Raw genomic sequence first — 27,646 nt, forward strand, 5'->3', positions numbered from 1 at the left:
GCATGAATTCATTTTTTTCTCCTTATGTTTCCCTCCAATGTGATTTTTTGGTCAAGAGGACAGAATTTCTCACCTTTGACTTGTGTTCTTGAACTAGGTATATACTGGGAAAACTCCCAGCCTCCACCCAGCAACTTACCTTTCTGTATAGCTGTCGCAAGGGAAGCTGAAGGTGCAAACCTATATCCCATTACCATGTAGTGCAATGCACACTGTGTTTATGCACATGCTAAATTTTAAAGCTGCTTTATTTTCAATAATGGGATTATATCAGAACCATTTTTCCTTCAATGGAAGTAAAATGTTAAATCACAAAAATCTGTGGAGAAAATTAACAGCCATGCAGGTTTTAGATATGCTAGTGTAAGACATTGTATTATCTACTTTGGAGTTGCTCTGACAATAAAGGAATTAAATAAAAAAAAACACTAGGCACATCTGCACATTTTGCATACATAAAATTTATAGGAGAATGTACTGGTGCAATAAGAATGTTGGCATATTTATACAAATCAGTATAGCAGTCTTCAGTGGTTCAGGATTAGGTGGCTTTATTAATGGTGGCTATTGGAGGAGAAGGAAACAATGTGCAGGGATGCCTAAGGATTTCTTGTCTGACAGAATGGTCTTGCAGTCCCTGCAGAGTGTGGTGTATTCCCCTTTTCTCAAAGTTTTACCGAAGTGAAGTGGTATGCTAAACAGATCAGGATGGAACCAGGTATGTGGGGAGTTAACTGATCTCAGCTTGCTAGTGTTTACTTTTAACTTTTGCACGTAAATAATGGCCTCCCGGGTGTCGTACTAGAAGGTGATCACATCAGTGAGGGAATCGAGACCTTTCTAGCAATGTTCTAGTTTGTGTTATAAATAAACTTTCCACTTGGTGGTGCAAATACGTGTAGAATAGAATAGCGACAGGGCCAAGATTTTCCCTTCTCATTCTGTTTGGGAAATGGATTGGAGTAATGCTTTAATACATCAGTACCATTTTTACACCACTTCCATTTTTCACTGAAAATGCTGATTAATGTGCACTGGCCAACATAGGATATTCAAGTGACTGGAGAATGTCATCTGATATTTTCTCCATGTTTTACACTATGGTGGTGCTGGAATTTTGTGTGTTGATGTTGTGGTGAAGTGGGTGGTGGTGTAGGGAGGTGTGGGAGAGTTTTTAATCCTTAAATCCTATACATTTGACAGCAGCTTGATTGTTTCCACAAATTTCGGTTTAATTTAAAAAAATATTAACTTAAAAAAAAAGTCTTCAACTAATAACACGCAGATGCTAGTCATGCTACACTGTTGGCATGTCGGTGTGAACTGGAGTAGCCATATAAATACCGTGGCTACAAGAGCAGGTCAGAGGCGAGGAATCCTGCAGCGAGTAACTCACCTCCTGACTCCCCAAAGTCTGTCCACCATCCACAAGGCACAAGTCAGGAGTGTGATGGAATAGTCTCCACTTCCCTGGATGGGTGCAGCTCTAATAACACTCAAGAAGCTTGACACCATTCAGGACAAAGCAACCTGCTTGATTGTCACCCCATTCACAAACAGTCACTCCCTCCACCACGGACGCACAGTGGCAGCAGTGTGTACAACCTACAAGAAGCACTGCAGCAATGACCAAGGCTCCTTAGACAGCATCTTCCAAACCTGCGACTTCTACCACCTAGTAGGGCAGGGGCAGCAGATAGATGGGAAGACCACCACCTTCCAAGTTCCCTCCCAAGCCACACACCATGCTGACATGGTACTATATCGCTGTTCTTTCAGTGTTGCTGGGTCAAAATCCTGTAACTCCCTTCCTCACAGCACTGTGGGTGTACCTACCCCACATGGACGCAGTGGTTCAAGAAGGCAGTTCACCACCACCTTCTCAAGGGCAATTAAGGATGGACAATAAATGCTGGCCTAGCCAGCGACGCCCACATCCCAGGAATGAAGAAGAAAAGTGCTGCCAGGCTCTGGTCGCGGTCAATCTCTGATTGATTAAATTGATTAAAACCCTAATTAACTAATTAATTAATAAGTAGAGTAACTAAACCAGAGGGAGGAGATTACTGTATTTAGATAGCATTTAATATTTATAGTAGAAATAAAGCACGAAGGGACCATATAGTTAATTGTAACATAAGGATTTAATCAGTATCTATTTATTTTAAATTAATTTATTAATTAGTGCTAGAAATGTCAGTTAGACAGGTAAAGTGCTTCACCTGTGAGATGTGGGAAGTCCGTGATGCTTCCAACGTTCCGGACGACTACGTCTGCAGGAAGTGTACCCAGTTGCAGCTCCTCACAGACCGCATGGATCGGTTAGAGCAGCAACTGGATGCACTTAGGAGCATGCAGGTAGCAGAAAGCGTCATAGACAGGAGTTTTAGAGAAGTGGTTACACCCAAGGTGCAGGCAGATAGATGGGTGACTGCTAGAAGGGGCAGGCAGTCAGTGCAGGAATCCCCTGTGGCTATCCCACTCTCTAACAAGTATACCGTTTTGGATACTGTTGGGGGGGGTGGCCTATCTGGGGAAAACAACAGCAGCAGCCAGAGCAGTGGCACCACGGCTGGCACTGTTGTTCAGCAGGGAGGGACAAAGCGCAGAAGAGCAATAGTTATAGGGGAATCTATAGTTAGGGGCACAGATAGGCGCTTCTGTGGACGTGAAAGAGACTCCAGGATGGTATGTTGTCTCCCTCATGCCAGGGTCAAGGATGTCGCTGAACGGACAGGGGGCATTCTGAAGGGGGAGGGTGAACAGCCAGAGGTTGTGGTACACATCGGTACCAATGACATAGGCAGGAAGAGTGATGAGGTCCTGCAGGGGGAGTTAGGTAGAAAGTTAAAAGACAGGACCTCCAGGGTTGTAATCTCGGGATTACTCCCTGTGCCACGTGCAAGTGAGGCTAGAAATAGGAAGATAGTGCAGCTAAACACGTGGCTGAACAGCTGGTGTAGGAGGGAGGGTTTCAGATATCTGGATCATTGGGATCTCTTCAGGGACAGGTGGGACCTGTACAAGAAGGACGGGTTGAATCTAAACTGGAGGGGCACAAATATCCTGGCTGCGAGGTTTGCTAGCGTCACTCGGGAGGGTTTAAACTAGTGTGGCAGGGTGAGTGGGAACCAGAGCAGTAGGACAGCAGGTGAAATAACTGAGGGGGAACTAGTAAATAAGGCCAGTAAGACTAAGAGGAAGAGCAGGCAGGGAGATGTTGCTGAGCACAGCAGGATTGGTGGTCTGAAGTGCATTTGTTTCAATGCGAGAAGTATAACAGGTAAGGCAGATGAACTTAGAGCTTGGATTAGTACTTGGAACTATGATGTTGTTGCGATTACAGAGACTTGGTTGAGGGATGAACAGGATTAGCAGCTAAATGTTCCAGGAGTTAGAAGCTTCAGGCAGGAAAGAGGGGGATGTAAAAGGGGTGGGGGAGTTCCATTACTGGTTAAGGAGAATATCACAGCTGTACTGCGGGAGGACACCTCGGAGGGGTCATGCAGCGAGGCAATATGGGTGGAGCTCAAAATAGGAAGGGTGCAGTTACGATGTTGGGGGTTTACTACAGGCCTCCCAACAGCCAGCGGGAGGTAGAGGAGCAGATATGTAGACAGATTTCGGAAAGATGTAAGGGTAACAGGGTTGTAGTGGTGGGTGATTTTAACTTCCCCTATATTGACTGGGACTCACTTAGTGCTAGGGGCTTGGATGGGGCAGAATTTGTAAGGAGCATCCAGGAGAGCTTCTTGAAACAATATGTAGATAGTCCAACTAAGGAAGGGGCCGTACTGGACCTGGTATTGGGGAATGAGCCTGGCCAAGTGGTCGAAGTCTCAGTAGGGTAGCATTTCAGGAACAGTGACCATAATTCCATAAGTTTTAAGGTACTTGTGGATAAGGATAAGAGTAGTCCTCGGGTGAATGTGCTAAATTGGGGAAGGCTAATTATAACAATATTAGGCAGGAACTGAAGAATTTAGATTGGGGGTGGCTGTTTGAGGGTAAATCAACATCTGACATGTGGGAGTCTTTCAAAGGTCAGTTGATTAGAATCCAGGACTGGCATGTTCCTGTGGGGAAGAAGGATAAGTTTGGCAAGTTTCGGGAACCTTGAATAATGAGGGATATTGTGAGCCTAGTCAAAAACATAAAGGAAGCATTCATAAGGTCTAGAAGGCTGGGAATAGACGAAGCCCTTGAGGAATATAAAGACAGTAGGAAGGAACTTAAGCAAGGAGTCAGGAGGGCTAAAATGGGTCATGAAAAGTCATTGGCAAACAGGATTAAGGAAAATCCCAAGGCTTTTTATACATATATAAAGAACAAGAGGGTAACCAGGGAAAGGGTTGGCCCACTCAAGGACAGAGGAGGGAATCTATGTGTGGAGCCAGAGGAAATGGGCGAGGTACTAAACGAATACTTTGCATCAGTATTCACCAAAGAGAAGGACTTGTTGGATGATGAGTCTAGGGTAGGGAGTGTAGATAGTCTGGGTCATGTCGTTATCAAAAAGGAGGAGGTGTTGGGCGTCTTGCAAAGCATTAAGGTAGATAAGTCCCCAGGGCCTGATGGGATCTACCCCAGAATACTGAGGGAGGCAAGGGAAGAAATTGCTGGGGCCTTGACAGAAATCTTTGTATCCTCATTGGCTACAGGTGAGGTCCCAGAGGACTGGAGAATAGCCAATGTTGTTCCTTTGTTTAAGAAGGGTGGCAAGGACAATCCAGGAAATTATAGGCCAGTGAGCCTTACGTCAGTGGTCGGGAAATTATTAGAGAGGATTCTTCGGGACAGGATTTACTCCCATTTGGAAACAAATTAACATATTAGCGAGAGGCAGCATGGTTTTGTGAAGGGGAGGTTGTGTCTCACTAATTTGATTGAGTTTTTTGAGGAAGTGATGAAGATGATTGATGAAGGAAGGGCAGTGGATGTTGTCTACATGGACTTCAGTAAAGCCTTTGACAAGGTCCCTCATGGCAGACTGGTACAAAAGGTGAAATCACACGGGACCAGAGATGAGCTGGCAAGATGGATACAGAACTGGCTCGGTCATAGAAGGCAGAGGGTAGCAGTGGAAGGGTGCTTTTCTGAATGGAGGGATGTGACTAGTGGTGTTCCGCAGGGATCAGTGCTGGGACCTTTGCTGTTTGTAGTATATATAAATGATTTGGAGGAAAACGTAGCTTGTCTGATTAGTAAGTTTGTGGACGACACAAAGGTTGGTGGAGTTGTGGATAGTGATGAGGATTGTCAGAGGATACAGCAGGATATAGATCGGTTGGAGACTTTGGCGGAGAAATGGCAGATGGAGTTTAATCTGGACAAATGTGAGGTAATGCATTTTGGAAGATCTAATACAGGTGGGAAGTATACAGTAAATGGCAGAACCCTTAGGAGTATTGACAGGCAGAGAGATCTGGGCGTACAGGTCCACAGGTCACTGAAAGTGGTAATGCAGGTGGATAAGGAGTCAAGAAGGCATACGGCATGCTTGCCTTCTTCGGTCGGGGCATAGAGTATAAAAATTGACAAGTCATGCTGCAGCTGTACAGAACTTTAGTTGGGCCACACTTAGAATATTGCGTGCAATTCTGGTCGCCACACTACCAGAAGGACGTGGAGGCTTTGGAGAGGGTACAGAAGAGATTTACCAGGATGTTGCCTGGTCTGGAGGGCATTAACTATGAGGAGAGGTTGGAAAAACTCGGATTGTTTTCACTGGAACGACGGAAGTGGAGGGGCAACATGATAGAGGTTTACAAAGTTATGAGTGGCATGGACAGAGTGGATAGTCAGAAGCTTTTTCCCAGGGTGGAAGAGTCAGTTACTAGGGGACATAGGTTTAAGGTGCAAGGGGCAAAGTTTAGAGGGGATGTGCGAGGCAAGTTCTTTACACAGAGGGTGGTGAGTGCCCTGGAACTTGCTGCCGGGGGAGGTGGTGGAAGCAGATACGATAGCGACGTTTGAGAGGCATCTTGACAAATACATGAATAGGATGGGAATAGAGGGATACGGTCCCCGGAAGTGCAGAAGGTTTTAGTTTATACAGGCATCAAGATCGGCGCAGGCTTGGAGGGCCGAATGGCCTGTTCCTGTGCTGTACTTTTCTTTGTTCTCCCTCGAAGTGGATTTCCTGTGGAAGGCTAGGGGCATAGCAAAATATATGCGATGACCCTGAGGCTGGAAATGCAATCAGGGTCAGGAGTACATCTTTGTGATGGATGGAAGATCCAGTATGCTAAATCTGTGTAGTCTTCTTCTTTTTCTTCTTTGGTCTCCTTGTCTCAAGAGACAATGGGTAAGCGCCTGGAGGTGGTCAGTTGTTTGTGGAGCACCGTCTGGAGTGACTATAAAGGCCAACTCTAGAGTGACAGACGCTTCCACAGGCACTGCAGGTAAAATTGGTTGTCGGGGCTGTGACACAGTTTGCTCTCTCCTTGCACCTCTGTCTTTTTTCCTGCCAACTGCTAAGTCTCTTTGACTCGCCACTCTTTAGCCCCACCTTTATGGCTGTCCGCCAGCTCTGGCGATCACTGGCAACTGACTCCCACGACTTGTGATCAATGTCACAGGGCTTCATGTTGCATTTGCAGACATCTTTAAAGCGGAGACATGGATGGCCGATGGGTCTGATACCAGTGACGAGCTCGCTGTGCAATGCGTCCTTGAGGATCCTGCCATCTTCCATGCGGCTCAGATGGCCAAGCCATCTCAAGCACCACTGGCTCAGTAGGGTGTATATGCTGGGGATGTTGGCCGCCTCGAAGATTTCTGTGTTGGAGATACGGTCCTGCCACCTGATTCTCCGGAGGCAGCGAAGGTGGAGTGAGTTGAGATGTCGCTCTTGGCTGACATACTTTGTCCAGGCCTCACTGCTGTGGAGCAAGGCACTGAGGACACAGGCTTGATACACTCGGACTTTTGTGTTCTGTGTCATTGCGCCATTTTCCCACACCCTTTTGGCCAGTCTGGACATAGCAGCGGACATCTTTCCCACCGCTTGTTGATTTCTGCATTGAGAGAAAGGTTACTGGTGATAGTTGAGCCTGGGTAGGTGAACTCTTGAACCACTTCCAGAGCGTGGTCGCCGATATTGATGGATGGAGCATTTCTGACGTCCTGTCCCATGATGTTTGTTTTCTTGAGGCTGATGGTTAGGCCAAATTCGTTGCAGGCAGCCGCAATCGTGTCAATGAATCTCTGCAGACACTCTTCTGTGCGGGATGTTAATGCAGCATCGTCAGCAAAGAGGAGTTCCATGATGAGGACTTTGGTCTTCGCTCTAAGATGGGCAAGGTTGAACAACCTGCCATCTGATCTTGTGTGGAGGAAAATTCCTTCTTCTGAGGACTTGAACGCATGTGAGAGCAGCAGTGAGAAGAAGATCCCAGACAGTGTAGATGTGAGAACACAGCCCTGTTTCACGCCACTCAGGATAGGAAAGGGGTCTGATGAGGCTAATGCTGAATTGTGCCTTTCATATTGTCATGGAATGAGGTGATGATACTTAGTAGCTTTGGTGGACATCCGATCTTTGCTAGTAATCTGGAGGGACCATGTCTGCTGACGAGGTCAAAGGCTTTGGTGAGATCAATGAAAGCAGCATGGAGGGACATCTGTTGTTCGTGACATTTCTTCTCTAGCTAGTGAAGGGAGAACAGCATGTCGATGGTAGATCTCTCTGCTCGAAAGCCTCACTGTGCCTCAGGGTAGACACGCTCAGCCAGCTTCTGGAGTCTGTTTAAAACAACTTGAGTGAAGACTTTTCCCACTATGCTGAGCAGGGAGATTCCATGGTAGTTGTTGCAGTTGCCACGGTCACCCTTATTCTTACAGAGGGTGATGATATTGGCATCGCGCATGTCCTGTGGTACTGCTCCCTCATCCCAGCACAGGAAAAGCAGTTCATGGAGTGCTGAGAGTATAGCAGGCTTGGCACTCTTAATTATTTCAGGGGTAATGCCATCCTTCCCAGGGGCTTTTCCACTGGCTAGAGAATCACTGGCATCACTGAGTTCCGATTTTGTTGGCTGTTCGTCCAGCTCATCCATGACTGGCAGCTGACTAATCTGCGTATTAGTTTCACAATAACAAACAATCTAGAACAACATTTGTGCCTATTTTCCAGATGCAATATTAATTGTATATATAAACTTATAATATCGGTATGAACTTCACTGTATATAATTGAGAGAATTGGAATTGCCATGTAAAGATGCCTGTGAAGTTTGAGTACGGTGATAAACTGAGCTGTGCACATTCTGCCTATTACATTACAGTCCTGCCCCACGTTAACCTGTGTATTTGACAAATATGAAGCACAAAATGTGAGGTATATAATGGTGTTTAAACCCACACAGAAATCACACCCATTCCCTCTTCTCTTGAAGGCAATGGCTCATGCTTGTGCATGTATTGTGTAGATTCCAGTACCTGATCTAAGTGTCTGTTGTTACCTTGCGAACCTGAGTAGAGTATTGGGAGGCTATTTAACTTAGCTCAGGGAATGCCACCGTGCAATCTTGTCTTCACTTAATGTTTGCTCACTTCTATCAATATCAATCAATGGTAAATAGGAACAGGAAGCATCTCCACTGGCCCTCCACTCCAAGTTTGATAATTGTAGTAATTCCCTTCGAGCACCATCTGAAATCTATGGAGTAGGATTGAATCTGGCACATTCCTGGTACGTATGGCTTTTTGCTGCGCCTCATGATGCATTACCCATCAATCCATCAAGGAAACTGCTTAATGTGGTTGAGGGCTAACAGACTAACATTTGATTCTATTGATAGAAAAAGTTAACTCTCCTGTTATCTCTTTTTATATTAGCTTCTATATTTGCTCTCTTTTTAAATGCCTTTTACTACAGTTCAGTTATTTCCCAACAGAATAAGTAACCTGAGAGGATCTTTTTCTGCTGTACTGGGAAATCTGCTGGAACAGACAGGAAGGCTTGCAAGCATTTCTGGTTTATAGTGTATCCTCCTTCTGTGAGTAACTAATTTCTGTCTGTTATTTGTTATGTTATGAACAGGTGAGAAAGGGGTCTAGGGGTTCCCTCTCAGCCTTTTCCTGGTTTGGCTGTAACAGGGTTTAGCTTTTTAAAAACACCATATTTTTAGTTTCCCCTCAGTGAATCCTTGTTCACTGCTCTTCAATTGTAATGGCAAAGAAGTCAAGCAGACAGGTCTTCTCAGATTTAAACAAGAAAGGTGTAATTTTATTAACCTTAATACTTTAATTCAGTTAAAACTACTAAAAATATGCAACGCAACCACGCTAGCATGCATACGCGCTAAACACACATGCAGATAGAGACAGAAAAGGAGAAAGAATCAAGGGGAAAGGTTTGAAGCAATAGCTGGAGTTCATTTACTGTCTTTTGAGTTCGATGTAAAGCCTTTGGGTTGCAGCTAAATCTTGCCATCTCATTGGGGCCCAGTGCACTCTTCCAAACTTGTGTCAATGGTTTTCTGTCTTGGCTTAGTTTCTTCCATGGGTGTCTGTCTTTGCATGAGAGGGAGAGAGGGGGGGAGATGCTTTCTCTTAAAGTTCAGTTGCAGTCTGACCCAAACTGTTCTGTGAGCACAATTCAAAACTCCAAGTTGACCAGCAGGTTAGTCATGTGACTAACCCCTTATTTGGAACAACCGCTCCTGTGGTGTGTGGATTGTCCATCTTAGCAGACACCCTCAGTGGTGTGGGGGCGGTGAAATGCAATGCTGGCTTTTTACACATTCAGTGCCTGGTGATCAAAATCCATTTGGGTTAATCGAATCAGGGAGCAGTTCCATTGTCTTCTCCAGGCAACTGTCTCTCAGAATGCAAATGTTTCCAGCCACTGTCCTTTTAAAATGCAGATACAGCCATATTTCAGTCCAGTAAGAGTTTAAAAATTAATGTTCCATATGACAAATTAATATGCCTCATTCTTGCTAGGTGGGGTTTCCATCACACCTCCACCCCCGGTGGAATAAAATGCAATTTTAGAAGAGCATTTCATTAAAAAAAAGACTAGAGAGAAGAGTAAGTACAGGAAAACACATATGCCTCTCTGTCATTTATTCTCATTCGTTCAGAAATCCCCAAAATTGTTACTGCCTGTCTTTCCTTTGTAGCAGTGCTGCTTTAAACTGCACTTTTTGGCATCCCAGTAAACATGTGATTTTTGGGGAGATTTTTCAGTCTGCACATTTCCATGACTGCCTAGGGTGTCTTTGTTCCTGTTGAGGTCTGCAGGGGGAGGGTTAGATTTAATTATCCGGAAGTTGCAGTTCTGCTCAGGAGAGTCAGTAGTGGGTGGATCCATTCTGAACTCTCTTTCAGTGCTTTGATGAGTCATGCAAGGGCTTTTCACCTCAGGGGATGGTTGGTTCCCTTTTACCCTGACTGTGGGAGGGGGGGATTCTTTGCTAATCTTCCCTTTGTCCTATGGGACATTCCTGCTTGCAGGTATTTGTCCAGATTCAATTGCACTCCCCTGTGGCACTTTGATTAGGTGAGGCATCACCCTCACAAGTTTTCTGCCCTCTTGAGGACTTTCTTTGCCCCTGTGGGTTGCTGTAAATGCTGTTAGCAACCATGGTGGGCTGGTTCTGCTATCTGCATTTACATCAGAGGATGTGGGATCACATCTTTCAAACATTTCGGGGTTGGCTGACCGGACAGTAGGGGCTTCCATTTAGGATTCCTGTCAGATCTCCTTTATCCTCTCCTCTTTGTCCATTTACCCCCTTTACTTTCTAACCTTTTTGCCAGTCTTGTGCCTGCCTGTCCTCTTTTGTTCTCGGCAGGGGTCCCTTACAGTTCACCAGCCCTCTGATGGAGGGTCCTCCAAACACCTATACAGGACTTAGGGGTATAGATTTCACTGTAGATTGGGATTTCCCCTCCACCTAGCACATGTGGCAACTCCTACAATACTCCACCACATCTTTGTGGAGTTTTGGCCAGTCAAACTGCTGTCTTATGCGGGCTTTGTTTTTTCGTATACTGATATATACAGCTACTGTAATCTCATGGGCCATTTTTAATATTTCTCTCCGGTACCTCTATGGAACCACTAACTGGTGAACCACTGTCCACTCCTCGTCCTCAGGTCTGTGAGGAGAACTCCACTTCCTCATCAGTACCTTATTCTTTAAATAGTAGCAGTCAGGGACTTCCTCTGCTTCAGTTTCAGACTGGGCAGTGTTACGACCAGGTGAGAAAGGGTCTAAGGGTTCCCTCTCAGCCTTTACTTGGTTTAACCGTAACAGGGTTTAATTAAAAAAAACATGTTTTTAGCTCCCACTCAGTGAATCCTTGTTCACTGCTCTCCAATTGTAAGGTAAAGAAACCAACCAGATAGGTTTTCTTAGATTTAAGCAAGAAAGGTGAAAGTTTATTTACCTGAAACTCTAATTCGGTTAATGATTACGAATACGCGATGCGACCACGCTAGCATGCGTACGCAATAAACACACACGCAGATAGAGACAGAAAAGTAGAAAAGAATAAAGGGGAAAAGTTTGAGGCAATAGCTGGGATTTATTTACGGTTTTTTGAGTTCAATGTAGAGTCTTTGATTGCTGGTAAGTCTTGCTGTTTCGTTGGGGCCCAGTGCACACTTTAAAACTTGTTTCGATGTAGGAGTCTTTTCTCTCTTGAGGTTTAAGTGACTTCAGTGGATCCGGAGATTCATGAGAGAGAGAGAGAGCTAGCCAGGAGAGAGGTGCTCTTCTTCCAAGTTCAGTTGCAATCTGACCCAAACTGTGCTGTGAGCAGTTCAAACAAAACCTGGGCCAGCAGGTTAGTTATGTGACTAGCTGTTTTAACAAACTCCTGCATTTCTGGATTCTCCATCTTAACAGACACCCTGGAATGCTGGCTTTCTTACACATTCAATGTCTGGTGATCAAAATCCATTTGGGTTAATTGGATCAGGTAGTAGTTCTATTGTCTCTCTAGACATCTGTCTCTTACTATGCAAATTTTTCCAGTCACTGCTGATCTCTTTAAACAATTCATCTCTTCAGTCCAGCAATAGTCTAAAATTAATATTCATATGACGAAATTAAAATGCCTCTGTCTTGGCAGGTGGGGTCTTCATGACAGCAGCCTGTGCTAACCCTATCAATACTGGGTCGGCTCGCTGAGCCTCAGCTAGGGAAGATTCATTTAATTCATTCCCTGGATCTTCCAACTTTCCAAAGAAAGTCTCAGACAGACAGACCTCATGGTCATCTGCCCGCAGTGCTAGTTCAGTCTCCTCTGGGGAAGCTGGTTTGGTCTTGGCCCAATTCACTACACATTTAGGAAAACTGCAGGGACCGTCACCTGCCACTGCCCTGTCTCTCTGACCTCCTTCGGTCTTTCTTTCCCTACTGGGGAAGCTACCACCTTCACCCCCGCCAGATCATTAACTAGGAGCAAGTCAACCCCGTCCACAGGCAAACGAGGGACAATCCCTACGGTCACCAGTCCCAAAACTAGGTCGCACTCCAAGTGCACCCTATGTAAATGTACAGGCGTACAATGCCCTCCAATACCATTCACCAACTTTCTGGTATTTACTGCACTCTCTGGGGGATAGGTCAGGCCTTTTCCCAGTAAAAGGGTTCTAGTGGCCCCTGTGTCCCTAAGGATTACTATGGGCTTGCTTGCCCCACCCGAGGGGTATAGGGTTACTTTCCCTTCAGACATAATATCCTGATAACCTTCAGAATCCTATCAAATTTTCCTGCACTCACAGCCGTAGGCTTCCTGGGTCTTACTATTGCTGCCATTAAAGCCACAGCTTGTTCTGCTGTGCTTTCCATCAGGGTCCTTTCTCCTTCACTGAGCGGGTGTGCCCTGACTGACCATACAGGCCTTCCCTGTAGTTTCCAGCAGTCAGCTCTTAGATGACCTGCTTTGTTACAATGGAAGAACACAGGTCTCCGGGTCTCCCTCCTATTTACAGTACCTTCCTTTTTGGCTGGAGGAGGGACCTCTGTGTCTCCTGCTTTTCTTTCCATCCCAGGACTGCTTGGGCTTCTATCACCTTTCCACCCTCTGTCCTTTTTGATTTGTGGGAGTGATTAGGAAAGGTTTTCCCCTGCGGAACCGACTTATAGATGAGAGCAAACTCATCAGCCAGAACTGCGGCTTGCCTGGGTCTATGAACTTTCTGTTCCTCTACATGTGTCTTCATGGAGAGTGGGAGAGAGTTTTTAAATTCCTTGAGCAAAATTACCTCTCGGAGATTTTCATAGCTGGGCTGCACTTTAACAGCCCTCAACCACTGGTCAAAAGCCAGCTGCTTACTTCTCAAATTCCAGGTAAATTTGATCAGCTTGCTTCTTGAGAGTTCAAAATTTCTGGCGACAGGCTTCTGGTACTAACTCATATACCCTGAGGATAGCAATTTTTGTCAGTTCATAATTTGGTGAACTCTCATCTGGCAACAGGGAATAAACCTCATGGGCTTTTCCAGTTAGCTTGCTTTGTAACAGCAGAGTCCAAGTCTCAGCTGGCCACTTTAACTGTCTTGCAAGTTTTTCAAAAGATACAAAAAATGCTTCCACGTCTCCCTCCTTGAATTTTGAAATCAGTTGAGTAAATTTTAACAATTCTGTACCCAGCCCTGAATTACGATCCTCCATATTGGCCTTGCTATCACCGGGGTTACTCTGTCGCCGCCTAGTTAACTCAAGCCACCTCAGCTCTCTCTCCTCGCATTCCTTCTGGAAGGTTCTTTCTCTTTCTCTCTCCTCTCTCTTTTTCTTTCTCCTGTCTCTCTCTTTCTTTTTCCTCACATTCCTTCTGGAAGGTTCTTTCTTTCTCTCTCTCCTCACTTTCTTTCTCGCGTCTTGCTTTTTCTGTCTCCTCTCTCTCTTTTTCTTTCTCCTGTCTCTCTTTCTCTTTCCCTGTCTTCGAATTCAAGTTTCCTCTGTTCCAATTTTATCTTTGTGAACAATACCCTGTCAGAGTCTATTCCTAACCCTGTTTTTGCTTCTTCAGATTCGAGGGAAAAATGGTTGGCCACTAGTCTTAAGAGTTCAGACTTTCTAGCCTTGGTAAGAATAGTGATCCCACACTGCTCAGCCATTTTTATCAACTCTTCCATAGCCAGTGCTTTTAACTTATCCCAAGTCACTTCATCCTGGCTTGCGGACCTACTGACTTCAGTCGCAGGCATGTTAGTATTCCAGCACACACAACCACAAGAAAACCCGTATTGAAATCTTTTCTCTTTTTGTTTGGGATCAATTTGATTTCCAACTAACAATTTCTCATTTGTCTGTGGGTCGAATCCCATACAAGCCACCAAATTTCTGTTACAACCAGGTGAGAAAGGGGTCTAGGGTTTCCCTCTCAGCCTTTTCCTGGTTTAACAGTAACAGGGTTTAATTTTTAAAAAACACCATGTTTTTAGCTTCCCCTCAGTGAATCCTTGTTCACTGCTCTCCAATTGTAATGACAAAGAAATCAACCAGGCAGGTTTTCTCAGATTTAAACAAGAAAGGTATAAGTTTATTAACCTTAAAACTCTAATTCAGTTAAATCTACTAAACATACGTGACACAACCATGCTAGCATGCATACATGATAAACACACATGCAGATAGAGACAGAAAAGGAGAAAGAATCAAGGGGAAAGGTTTGAAGCAATAGCTGGAGTTCATTTACTGTCTTTTGAGTTTGATGTAAAGCCTTTGGGTTGCAGTTAAATCTTGCCATCTCATTGGGGCCCAGTGCACTCTTCCAAGCTTGTTTCGATGGTTTTCTGTCTTGGCTTAGTTTCTTCCGTGTGTCCCTGTCTTTGCGTGAGAGAGAGGGAAATGCTCGCTCTTCAAGTTCAGTTGCAGTCTGACCCAAACTGTTCTGTGAGCACAATTCAAAACTCCAAGTTGGCCAGCAGGTTAGTCATGTGACTAACCCCTTATTTGGAACAACCGCTCCTGCGTTGTGTGGATTGTCCGTCTTAACAGACACCCTCAGTGGTGTGGGGGCGGTGAAATGGAAAGCTGGGTTTTTACACATTTAATGTCTGGTGATCAAAATCCATTTGGGTTAATTGAATCAGGGAGCAGGTCCATTGTCTTCTCCAGGTAACTGTCTCTTAGAATGCAAATGTTTCCAGCCACTGCCCTTTTAAAATGTAGGTACAGCCATATTTCAGTCCAGTAACAGTTTAAAAATTGATGTTCAATTTGACAAAATTAAAATGCCTTATTCCTGGTAGGTGGGGTTTCCAGCACAGTTAGATTACTTATGTCTTTTTCTGACTTCTCAAATGCAAAAGACAAGGATGGTATCAAATTGAAAGAAAAGACGTACAATGTTGCAAAGATTAGTGATAGGTCAGAAGACTGGGAAAAATTTAGAAACCAGCAGAGGATGACTAAAAATAAGGGAGAAATTAGAAGATGAAAATAAACTAGCAAGAAGTATAAACACAGACAGCAAGGCTGGAATTTAACATTGGGCGCGAGGCCCCGCCCACCGGCTGAAAGTCGGGGGCAAGCCCGCCTCCGCCAGGCCTGGGGAGTCACACCGGGATTTTTTGCTCCCCAGGCCCTTAATTGGCCTTGGGTGGGACTTCCACCTCCTTGAGGGAGGAAGTCATGCCTAATGTAGCTGCCAGCCAGCGGGCCGGCAGCTTGCAGTCTCTGCAGCGTCACCAGGAGCAGTGGCCACTGTTAGGACTACACCCAGCCACCACAGCAAGAGGGAGGACGGCTCTGGAACTACGGTAAATTTTGGGCCCTTTTCGGGGACAATCGGCCGGGCCCTGGTGAGGCAAGGGGGATTGGATGAGGGCAGTTGGGGCTTCAGGGGCGGCCATCATGGGGCACGGGGTGCTCAATCAGGAGGGCCTCACCCAGCCCGCAAGAAGGTCGCTATGTGTTACCTAGCAGTGTTCTTGGGGCCTGTGCCATCTGCCTGCCGTGGGTAAAATACCTGCTGTGGTGGGAGAATGCCCTTACGTGGAAGTTAATTGGCCACTTAAGGATCTTGATTGGTCTGGGGCGGGCGGGCAGGTGGTTTCGCGCCACCGCCGCCCCACTTAAAATTGCAGCAGGGACGGGAGGGGGTTGGGAATGGCTCCTCCGCCTCCCACTCAATTTTATGCCCCCCCCCCATGCCACCAGCCTGCTCATTGGGGGGGGTCTTGTAAAATTCCAGCCTATCAACTTCTACGAATATATAAAAAGGAAGGGAGTAGCTAAAGTAATCGTTGGTCCCTTCAAGGATGAGATGGGTGAATTAATAATGGGAAACAAGGAAATGGCAGAGTTATTTGTTCAAATATTTTGTATCTGTCTTCACAGTAGAAGACACAAAAAGCATCCCAATAATAGTAGAAAAGCAGGGGCAAATGGGAGGGAGAAGCTTAAAATAATTACAATTACTAGAGAAAAAGTACTAGGGAACACCATTGAGACTAAAGGCTGACAAGTCCTCTGGACTTGATGGTCTGCATCCTCGCGTCTTAAAAGATGTGGCTGCAGAGATAATGGGTGCACTGGTTGTAATCTTACAAAATTCCCTAGATTCTGGAAAGGTCCCAGCGGATTGGAAAACCACAAATATAATGCCCCTATTCAAGAAAGAAGAGTCAGAAAGCAGGAAACTATGGGCCAGTTAGCCATACATCTGTCATTACGAAAATGCTGGAATCCATTATTAAGGAAGTAGTAGCAGGACATTTAGAAATTCAGAATACAACCAAGTAGAGTCAACATAGTTTCAGGAAAAGGAAATCAGGTTTGACAAATTTATTAGAGTTTTTTGAGGATAAAGGGGAACCAGTAGATGTAGTGTATTTGGATTTCCAAAAGGCATTTAATAAGGTGCCACATAAAGGATAAGAGTTCATGGTAATGGGGATAATATATTAGCATGGATAGGGAATTGGCTAACTAACAGAAAACAGAAACTTGGGATAAATGGGTCATTTTCAGGTTGGCAAACTATAACCAGTGGGGTGCCACAGGGATCAATGCTGGGGGCTCAACTATTTACAATCTATATAAATGACTTGAATGAAGGGACAGAGTGTATATTGTAGTCAAATTTGTTGATGATACAAAGATAGGTGGGGAAGCAAGTTGTCAGGACACAAAGAGTCTGCAAAGGGATATAGATAGGTTAGGTCAGTGGGAAAAAAATTGGCAAATGGAGTATAATGTGGAAGATGTGAGATTACCCACTTTGGTAGGAATAATAGAAAAGCAAAATATTATTTAAGTGGAGAGAGACTGCAGAATGTTGTGGTACAGAGGGATCTGGGTGTCCTCGTACATGAATCATAAAAAGTTAGCATGCAGGTGCATCAAGTAATTAGGAAAGCAAATGGAATGTTGACCTTTATTGCAAGAGGGATAGAGTATAAAAGTAGGGAAGTCTTGCTACAACTGTACAGGGCGTTGGTGAGACCCACCTAGAGTACTGTGTACAGTTTTGGTCTCCTTATTTAAGGAGGGATATACTTGCATTGGAGGCTTTTCAGACAAGCTTCACTAGGTTGATTCCTGCAATGAAGGGGATTGTCTTATGAGGAAAGGTTTAACAGGTTGGGCCAATACTCACTGGAGTTTAGAAGAATGAGAGATGATCTCATTGAAACATATCAGATTCTAAGGGGGCTTGACAGGGTAGATGCTAAGGCTGTTTCCCCTCGTGGGAGAATCTAGAACTAGGGGACACAGTTTCAGCATAAAGGGTTTCCCATTTAAGATGGAGATGAGGAGGATTTTCTTCTCTCGGACAGTAGTTAATCTTTAGAATTCTCTACCCCAGAGATCATTGCAGGCCGGGTCATTGGATATATTCAAGGCTGAGTCAGACAGATTTTTGATTTACAAGGGAGTCAAGGGTTATGGGAGGCAGTCAGGAAACTGAAGTTGAGGCCACAATCAGATCAGCCATGGTTTTATTGAATGGAGAAGCAGGCTTGAGGGGCCAAATGGCCTACTCTTGCTCCTATTTCTTATGTTCTGATGTTCTTTATGCAGTTCTGGTGCCAGCATTAGAATTATTGATGACTATATTTTATTTTAGTCATTATTCAGTGGTGCATTTTTTCTTACTGTAAATGTAATAACCTTTGGCAATAATTATTACCCAACTATTCATTGCCAAAAAATTTCCATGACTTGAAACATCAAAATGAAAGATGCAATCTGAAAAGATGTGAAGTTAAATTCTCAATGAAAAGGTGAGGCTTTCAGTAAATCAATACCTGAGCATGCTGCTCCATTTGAATGTGTTTTTCATGGTAAGCAAGTCAGGGTAGCCAATAAATCACAAACAGATGTTCAATAGAGAAACTTTTTTCTTTCCTCTTGTTAGCTCACTTAGCTGCCAGACAAGGCAAATTGTGTTTTTGCACACATCAAAATTTTTGGTGCAATGACATAACTTTTTTCAGTCTAATGTGCTCTTTTCAATTTTAGCAATAGCCAGGCGACACTTCTACATGAAATATCGACACATGGAATTAATCGGCATGCCAATAATTTTGGGACATGCTGTGTCGTTTGCATTGAGTGACCTCACACATGCATTTCCACTGTATTCAGCACAAGATCTTTTGCAGAGAAAACGTGGGGAAGGAAACCATTTTGCAAGTAATGGCCCAAGATTTGATGGGTGCTGTGAGTTGGAATTTTTTTCCTCACCCTTCAGTTCCAATTAATTTTGTGCCACAAATTGCTGGAAGTACAAATTGATAACAGCACAGCGATATCAATGCGGCATCTAGTACCTTGATGAATGACAGGACCAATAGTCTAGCTCAGTAACCAATTACATTTGAGGATTTTAATGGTTAGCGATACTCTGAAGCTTGGACATCTGATTATTTAAACAAAGTTTATTAAAATATCCCAAATTACATACCTCTGCAACATGATGCATAGACATATGAATAGGGCAGCCTCCTGCCCAGGATTCTGGTTATTTTTAAATTCAGGAATGGAATGCAGCTGCTGCCTACACACAAAAGCTATTTTTATAGCAATTCACAACAAGTCAGATTTGATGATTTTCCTTTTTGTTTGCCAGAAACATTTCTTGATTTGCTAGCCAATTACTAGCCTGCGTATTCTCAATCAGCAACATTCATGTCCTGATAAGTACTTTCTAATTTGTGCACCCTTTGTTTCCTTTCAGTTCAATCATTTAGTTGTATTCTCTAATGCATTTTGTTTTCTCTGAAGGGTTTACTTCCTTTTATAATTTCCCCAGTTTAACTTACATCCTGGTACACATTTTCTGTGGCATGTGCACAACAATTATCATTAATTAGTATCTGATTGAAAAGTGGAAGACCATTGGGAATGTAAATAGTCCTCTTCAAAGGGTCCTTATGCCATGAAATAGCAGCCCTAACTTTCTCTGATGAGTTTAACTGGTAATTAATGTGCAAATGCAGTAATTTCTTGAAACCCAACGGGAGGTTGACGACAAGCTTCAATTTTTGCAAGTTTAATGGCGGAATGGCGTAAATCGCTGTATCTATTCCTCGCCACAAATTATTGATAATGGCAAGTGCAATGAACACATTATTATTTTCCCTGCAAATATATCTGGGCCAATATATTGAAATGGACTAAGATGTATATGCAAAGTTGTTAAGATTTTCATTACAGAGCTGTAATATCTTCCTTTTGCAAACTGTTTTGTCATTCATGTTTCACAATGAGTTTAATAGATTTTGAGATTTTTTGGTGTAAAATAGAGGAAATAAGTTTAGTGACAATGTCTCCTGTAAAGTCTTTGTTAAATAACATTCAATTGCCAGAGCATTCTTGGGGTCCCCCTGCATACATGACACAACCCTTCCCTCTCCCTGCTCTATTAATTGGCTAACGCTATAGAAAGAAGGCTAGGTTAGGGTTATATATAAGTTATATATAGGCTAGGCTGCTTTGGGATTGCAAGCCTTGACGGGCACTTCTTTGTTCCAATGGGACTGGGGTAGGCAGGTTGAGGTCCTTGGGTTGTAACAATCGGGCAGTGTATTGGGGACGCCTCGCCACCCCTCGCAGGGGCACCATGTTTGGTCTTGCCCATTGGCTTTTGTGTTCATGTGCCCCTGTCAACTCCCCGATGTGCACTTCAAAGGTGAAGGAAAACCTGATCACAACTGACAAATCTTTCCCACCCAACAGGAAAATTCAGGTACTTCAATGCAGGACCAACAAGCAAAACCTGACAAATTTTACCAGGCTCTTTGTGGCTTTGTGGCACTTTAAAATTGTATTAAATTTTAATGATTTTCTGCACTTGATTTGGCTGCAGATATATAAGTTACTCTCTACTTTGGGATGTTGTCCAGTGATATTTGTACTCTTTACTGCCTGTTTTGTAATTTGAGGTATGTCTATGTGTAATAGGACTACACTGCTATAAGTTTCCTTGCTATTACATGTAATGCAAACTGTGGCTCACAGCAACATAAAACAATAGTTTAAAATGTTTTGAGGTCAGGTAGGTACTAGAAATTAACTCTAGATTCTTCAAATGGTTTTTGCTATGTTTTAATATAGTTTTTTTTATAATCAAACTTAATACAAAAGCTATTCAAAGTTCCAATGCAATTGCAACCTGCTTCCTGATATTGCAAAACTCATAGAATGAAATGTTAGGGTGGAAAAGTGTTATTTCAGCGATGCACTATGTGCTACTTGGGTTGGGACATAGTTGTCTTAAAAGAAAATACTGAAGTTGCTATAGTTTCCCAGTGAAATAAAATCCCAAGACATATAATATTTAAAAATGTGCTAATGACTAGCTTTACCTGAAAACATGTCAGTTTGTATTAATTGTTCAACTATAACATGGCAAGTATACTATGATGAAAAATGATTCTTTTTTCTGTGTTTTATTCAGAGCTTCTATGTCATACTAAACTGAAAATGCTTCAAGTAGTAAGATAATTGTTCAACTTTTCGATATTCTTTTGGCAGAGTGTTCAAACCTTATTTTTGGGGATTGCATGTGGTTGCAAAATCATATTTGATCCTTAAAAAGCTTTGGTTCTACAAAACATTACAAATAATTTTCTTGGCTGAGGCAGAATAACTGGTTTCTATTACACATTTTCAATAGCTCTTCTGGCGATAACATGTTTGTACGATTGACTTTATTGCTGAAGCACTTTGCATAATAAAGTCATCTGTTTTGGTGGCTTAGACCTGGACATGAAGTACTGTACTCACTTTTTTCCAAAAATACCAAGAGTCCAATTTGAAACAATGGGAACATTTCTTAACGTTTTCTTTTTTAGTAAATTATATTTATCAATTTATTTAAATAATAGAACTGTGCCACTCCTTTTTGCATCTCGAATGAGAATAAAATTGTACATTTACACAAAGCTAAGCTAATGCTGATGCTATTAACTGATGTCAAACTGAGCAATTAGAGCTTTGTATGGAGCAGATTGAATTCAGATGTTAATGAGGTTTATCATCTTTGACATGATTTTTTTTACACTTTTCTATTAATTCAAAGCCAATGCAGAACCAATTGAATCTCGATAGGAAAAGAATTTCTGCAGACAAATCCGCAGGCTTTTATTTCCAACATGCCACAGGCATTCTATCAAATATAAAGCCATCTATTGCATTGGATTTTTAAGCATACATCTTTCAGAAAAATTAATGTCTGCCGTAAACCATTGGTACCTGTAAAAACAATTTTTGACATTTTTTTGAAGCAGACTCGGAGGGCGGAGTTCCAGAGCGCTAAGTATAAAAAAACTTACCTCGGGGATTCTCGGAGCAGACCCGGAGGGAGGAGTTCCAGAGCGGCAAGTATAAAAAACCTATCTCGGGGATTCTCGGAGCAGACTCGGAGGGCGGAGTTCCAGAGCGGTAAGTATAAAAAACCTACCTCGGGGATTCTCGGAGCAGACTCGGAGGGCGGAGTTCCAGAGCGGTAAGTATAAAAAACCTACCTCGGAGATTCTCGGAGCAGGCTCGGAGGGCGGAGTTCCAGAGCGGTAAGTATAAAAAACCTACCTCGGGGATTCTCGGAGCAGACTCGGAGGGCGGAGTTCCAGAGCGGTACGTATAAAAAACCTACCTCAGGGATTCTCGGAGCAGACTCGGAGGGCGGAGTTCCAGAGCGGTAAGTATAAAAAAACTTACCTCGGGGATTCTCGGAGCAGACTCGGAGGTCAGAGTTCCAGAGCGGTAAGTATAAAAAACTTACTTCGGGGATTCTCAGAGCAGACTCGGAGGGCGGAGTTCCAGACCGGTAAGTTACCTCGGGTGGGGGAAAACAAACCTGAAAAAGTGACGGCACAGGAAAGCTGTGACCTGATTGGCTGGTATGGAATCTGCACCGAATTTGAAAATAAAACGGATAAAAATTGATTAAAACACTAATTATCTAATTAATAAGTAGAGTAACTAAACCAGAGGGAGGAGATTACTGTATTTAGTTAGCATTTAATGTTTATAATAGAAATCTAGCACTAGGGACCATGTAGTTAAGTGCATCATAATTTAGTAAGGATTTAATAAGTATTTATTTATTTTATATCAATTAACTAATTAGTGCTAGAAATGACAGTTAAAGGGGTGAAGTGCTTCACCTGTGAGATGTGGGAGGTCTGTGACGCTTCCAGCGTTCCGGGTGACTACATCTGCAGGAAGTGCACCCAGTTGCAGCTCCTCACACAGACCGCATGGATCGGTTGGAGCGGCAACTGGATGCACGTAGGAGCATGCAGGTGGCGGAAAGTGTCATAGACAGGAGTTTTAGAGAAGTGGTTACACCCAAGGTGCAGGCAGATAGATGGGTGACTGCTAGAAGGGGCAGGCAGTCAGTGCACGAATCCCCTGTGGCTATCCCACTCTCTAACAAGTATACCGTTTTGGATACTGTTGGGGGGGATGGCCTATCAGGGGAAAACAACAGCAGCAGCCAGAGCAGTGGCACCACAGCTGGCACTGTTGTTCAGCAGGGAGGGACAAAGCGCAGAAGAGCAATAGTTATAGGGGAATCTATAGTCAGGGGCACAGATAGGCGCTTCTGTGGACGTGAAAGAGACTCCAGGATGGTATGTTGCCTCCCTGGTGCCCGGGTCAAGGATGTCTCGGAACAGACAGGGGGCATTCTGAAGGGGGAGGATGAACAGCCAGAGGTTGTGGTACACATCGGAACCAACGACATAGGCAGGAAGAGTGATGAGGTCCTGCAGGGGGAGTTTAGGGAGTTAGGTAGAAAGTTAAAAAACAGGACCTCCAGGGTTGTAATCTCGGGATTACTCCCTGTGCCACGTGCCAGTGAGGCTAGAAATAGGAAGATAGTGCAGCTAAACACGTGGCTGAACAGCTGGTGTAGAAGGGAGGGTTTCAGATATCTGGACCATTGGGATCTCTTCAGGGACAGATGGGACCTGTACAAGAAGGACGGGTTGCATCTAAACCGGAGGGGCACAAATATCCTGGCTGCGAGGTTTGCTCGCGTCACCCGGGAGGGTTTAAACTAGTGTGGCAGGGGGGTTGGAACCAGAGCAGTAGGACAGCAAGTGAAATAAATGAAGGGGAACTAGTAAATAAGGCCAGTAAGACTAAGAGGAAGAGCAGGCAGGGAGATGTTGCGGAGAACAGCGGGACTGGTGGTCTGAAGTGCATTTGTTTCAATGCAAGAAGTATAACAGGTAAGGCAGATGAACTTAGAGCTTGGATTAGTACTTGGAACTATGATGTTGCTGCTATTACAGAGACATGGTTGAGGGAAGGACAGGATTGGCAACTAAATGTTCCAGGATTTAGAAGCTTCAGGCGGGATAGAGGGGGATGTAAAGGGGGTGGGGGTGTTGCATTACTGGTTAAGGAGAATATCACAGCTGTACTGCGGGAGGACATCTCGGAGGGGTCATGCAGCGAGGCAATATGGGTGGAGCTCAAGAATAGAAAGGGTGCAGTCACGATGTTGGGGTTTACTACAGGCCTCCCAACAGCCAGCGGGAGGTAGAGGAGCAGATATGTAGACAGATTTCGGAAAGATGTAAAGGTAACAGGGTTGTAGTGGTGGGTGATTTTAACTTCCCCTATATTGACTGGGACTCACTTAGTGCTAGGGGCTTGGACGGGGCAGAATTTGTAAGGAGCATCCAGGAGGGCTTCTTGAAACAATACGTAGATAGGCTAACTAGGGATGGGGCCGTACTGGACCTGGTATTGGAGAATGAGCCTGGCCAGGTGGTCGAAGTTTCAGTAGGGGCACATTTCGGGAACAGTGACCATAATTCCATAAGTTTTAAGGTACTTGTGGATAAGGATAAGAGTAGTCCTCGGGTGAAGGTGCTAAATTGGGGGAAGGCTAATTATAACAAAATTAGGCAGGTACTGAAGAATTTAGATTGGGGACGGCTGTTTGAGGGTAAATCAACATCTGACATGGGGGAGTCTTTCAAATGTCAGTTGATTAGCATCCAGGACCAGCATGTTCCTGCGAGGAAGAAGGATAAGTTTGGCAAGTTTCGGGAACGTTGGATAACGCGGGATATTGTGAGCCTCGTCAAAAAGAAAAAGGAAGCATTCGTAAGGGCTGGAAGGCTAGGAACAGACGAATCCCTTGAGGAATATAAAGACAGTAGGAAGGAACTTAAGCAAGGAGTCAGGAGGGCTAAAAGGGGTTATGAGAAGTCATTGGCAAACAGGATTAAGGAAAATCCCAAGGCTTTTTATACGTATATAAAGAGCAAGAGGGTAACCAGGGAAAGGGTTGGCCCACTCAAGGACAGAGAAGGGAATCTACATGTGGAGCCAGAGGAAATGGGCGAGGTACTAAATGAGTACTTTGCATCAGTATTCACCAAGGAGAAGGACTTGGTGGATGATGAGCCTAGGGAAGGGAGTGTAGATAGTCTCAGTCATCTCATTATCAAAAAGGAGGAGGTGTTGGGTGTCTTGCAAAGCATTAAGGTAGATGTCCCCAGGGCCTGATGGGATCTACCCTAGAATACTGAGGGAGGCAAGGGAAGAAATTGCTGGTGCCTTGACAGAAATCTTTGCATCCTCATTGGCTACAGGTGAGGTCCCAGAGGACTGGAGAATAGCCAATGTTGTTCCTTTGTTTAAGAAGGGTAGCAAGGACAATCCAGGAAATTACAGGCCGGTGAGCCTTACGTTCGTGGTCGGGAAATTATTAGAGAGGATTCTTCGGGACAGGATTTACTCCCATTTGGAAACAAATGGACTTATTAGCAAGAGGCAGCATGGTTTTGTGAAGGGGAGGTCGTGTCTCACTAATTTGATTGAGTTTTTTGAGGAAGTGACAAAAATGATTGATGAAGGAAGGGCAGTGGATGTTATCTATATGGACTTCAGTAAAGCCTTTGACAAGGTCCCTCATGGCAGACTGATACAAAAGGTGAAGTCACATGGGATCAGAGGGGAGCTGGCAAGATGGATACAGAACTGGCTCGGTCATAGAAGACAGTGGGTAGCAGTGGAAGGGTGCTTTTTTGAATGGAGGGATGTGACTAGTGGTGCTCCACGGGGATCAGTGCTGGGACCTTTGCTGTTTGTAGTATATATAAATGATTTGGAGGAAAATGTAGCTGGTCTGATTAGTAAGTTTGTGGACGACACAAAGGTTGGTGGAGTTGCGGACAGTGATGAGGATTATCAGAGGATACAGCAGGATATAGATCGGTTGGAGGCTTGGGCGGAGAAATGGCAGATGGAATTTAATTCGGACAAATGTGCGGTAATGCATTTTGGAAGATCTAATGCAGGTGGGAAGTATACAGTAAATGGCAGAACCCTTAGGAGTATTGACAGGCAGAGAGATCTGGGCGTACAGGTCCACAGGTCACTGAAAGTGGCAACGCAGGTGGATAAGGTAGTCAAGAAGGCATACGGCATGCTTGCCTTCTTCGGTCGGGGCATAGAGTATAAAAATAGGCAAGTCATGTTGCAGCTGTACAAAACTTTAGTTAGGCCACACTTAGAAAATTGCGTGCAATTCTGGTCGCCACACTACCAGAAGGACGTGGAGGCTTTGGAGAGGGTACAGGAGAGGTTTACCAGGATGTTGCCTGGTCTGGAGGGCATTAGCTATGAGGAGAGGTTGGATAAACTCGGATTGTTTTCACTGGAACGACGGAGGTGGAGGGGCGACATGATAGAGGTTTACAAAGTTATGAGTGGCATGGACAGAGTGGATAGTCAGAAGCTTTTTCCTCGGGTGGAAGAGTCAGTTACTTGGGGACATAGGTTTAAGGTGCAAGGGGCAAAGTTTAGAGGGGATGTGCGAGGCAAGTTCTTTACACAGAGGGTGGTGAGTGCCCTGGAACTTGCTGCCGGGGGAGGTGGTGGAAGCAGGTACCATAGAGACGTTTAAGAGGCATTTTGACAACTACATGAATAGGATGGGAATAGATGGATATGGACCCCGGAAGTGCAGAAGGTTTTAGTTTCGGCAGGCATCAAGATTGGCGCAGGCTTGGAGGGCCGAATGGCCTGTTCCTGTGCTGTACTGTTCTTTGTTCTTTGTTCATTGGCCTGATGGAAAATTAAAAGGTGCAGAACACATCATCAGTGATGAGGCAACTGAATTACAAAATCATATGAATCAATATTTGAATTCTTTCTGATTATAAGTATAGCAGGCTGCTCTCCTTTGTCCAATGTCCAGTTGGTGTGATTCCTTAGAGTTGCCATTTGATAATGACATGTGATACTTTCAGGGCTGGATTTTGTTGAGGTCCCAACATCAGGAACCGTGGCGGGGAGGGGGTGTTGGGCAGTGGCGCTGGAATATTTTACCAGCAGCAGCCCGCCACGGAGCCCAACGCTGGGAATGCTGAGCCCGATCATCCCGGTGGTGGCGAAGCTCCGTGATGCCCCCCTCCCACACCGCCGCTGGGCAACAGGACCTGACCTCGAATATGTAAATTAAGAAAATGATTACATTTTCAGAAAATTGTCAGCGATCTTACCTGCTTCCCGGGATCTTCCAAATGGCAGCCAGCACACATGCCCCTTCACTTTCCCATTCAATGAAAGCTGGCACAACCAAGGTGGGGAAGAGGGTACGGTGGCAGGTGAACAAAATTCAGTCCTCAATGTGCTGGAACAGGGATGTCCAACCTTTTTGCGTTGGGGAGGGCGGGGCCACATTACATTTTTTGTCTTACATAGGGGGCCGGTGAGACAATTTCGGAAAGATAAACGCATTAAAATTTTACCTTTCTATTAATCAAAACAACAACAAATGTGCATTTTTGTGAAGAAGCTTTATAAATTTATTGAGTTAACAACGCAAATAGAGACGAATGGGTATGATCCAGTGGCAATTACTGAGACATGGTTGCGGGGAAACCAGGTTTGGGAATTGAATATCCAAAGGTACTCAGTATTTCAGAAGGATAGACAGGAAGGAAAAGGAGGTGGTGTAGCTTTGTTAGTAAAAGAAGAGATCAGTGCTGTAGTGAGAAACGATCTTGGCACTGGAGATCAAGGAGTAGAATCAGTCTGGCTAGAAATAAGAAACAGCAAGGGAAAGAAGTCCCTGGTGGGAGTAATCTATAGGTCTCCAAACTGTAGTTCTGCAGTGGGCACAGTATAAACCAAGAAATACTGGGGGCTCATAAGAAAGGTATGGCAATAATCACGGGTGATTTTAATATGCATAT

The sequence above is a fragment of the Heterodontus francisci genome, chromosome 12, assembly GCF_036365525.1.
Source record: "Heterodontus francisci isolate sHetFra1 chromosome 12, sHetFra1.hap1, whole genome shotgun sequence".
Taxonomy (NCBI): Eukaryota; Metazoa; Chordata; class Chondrichthyes; order Heterodontiformes; family Heterodontidae; genus Heterodontus; species Heterodontus francisci.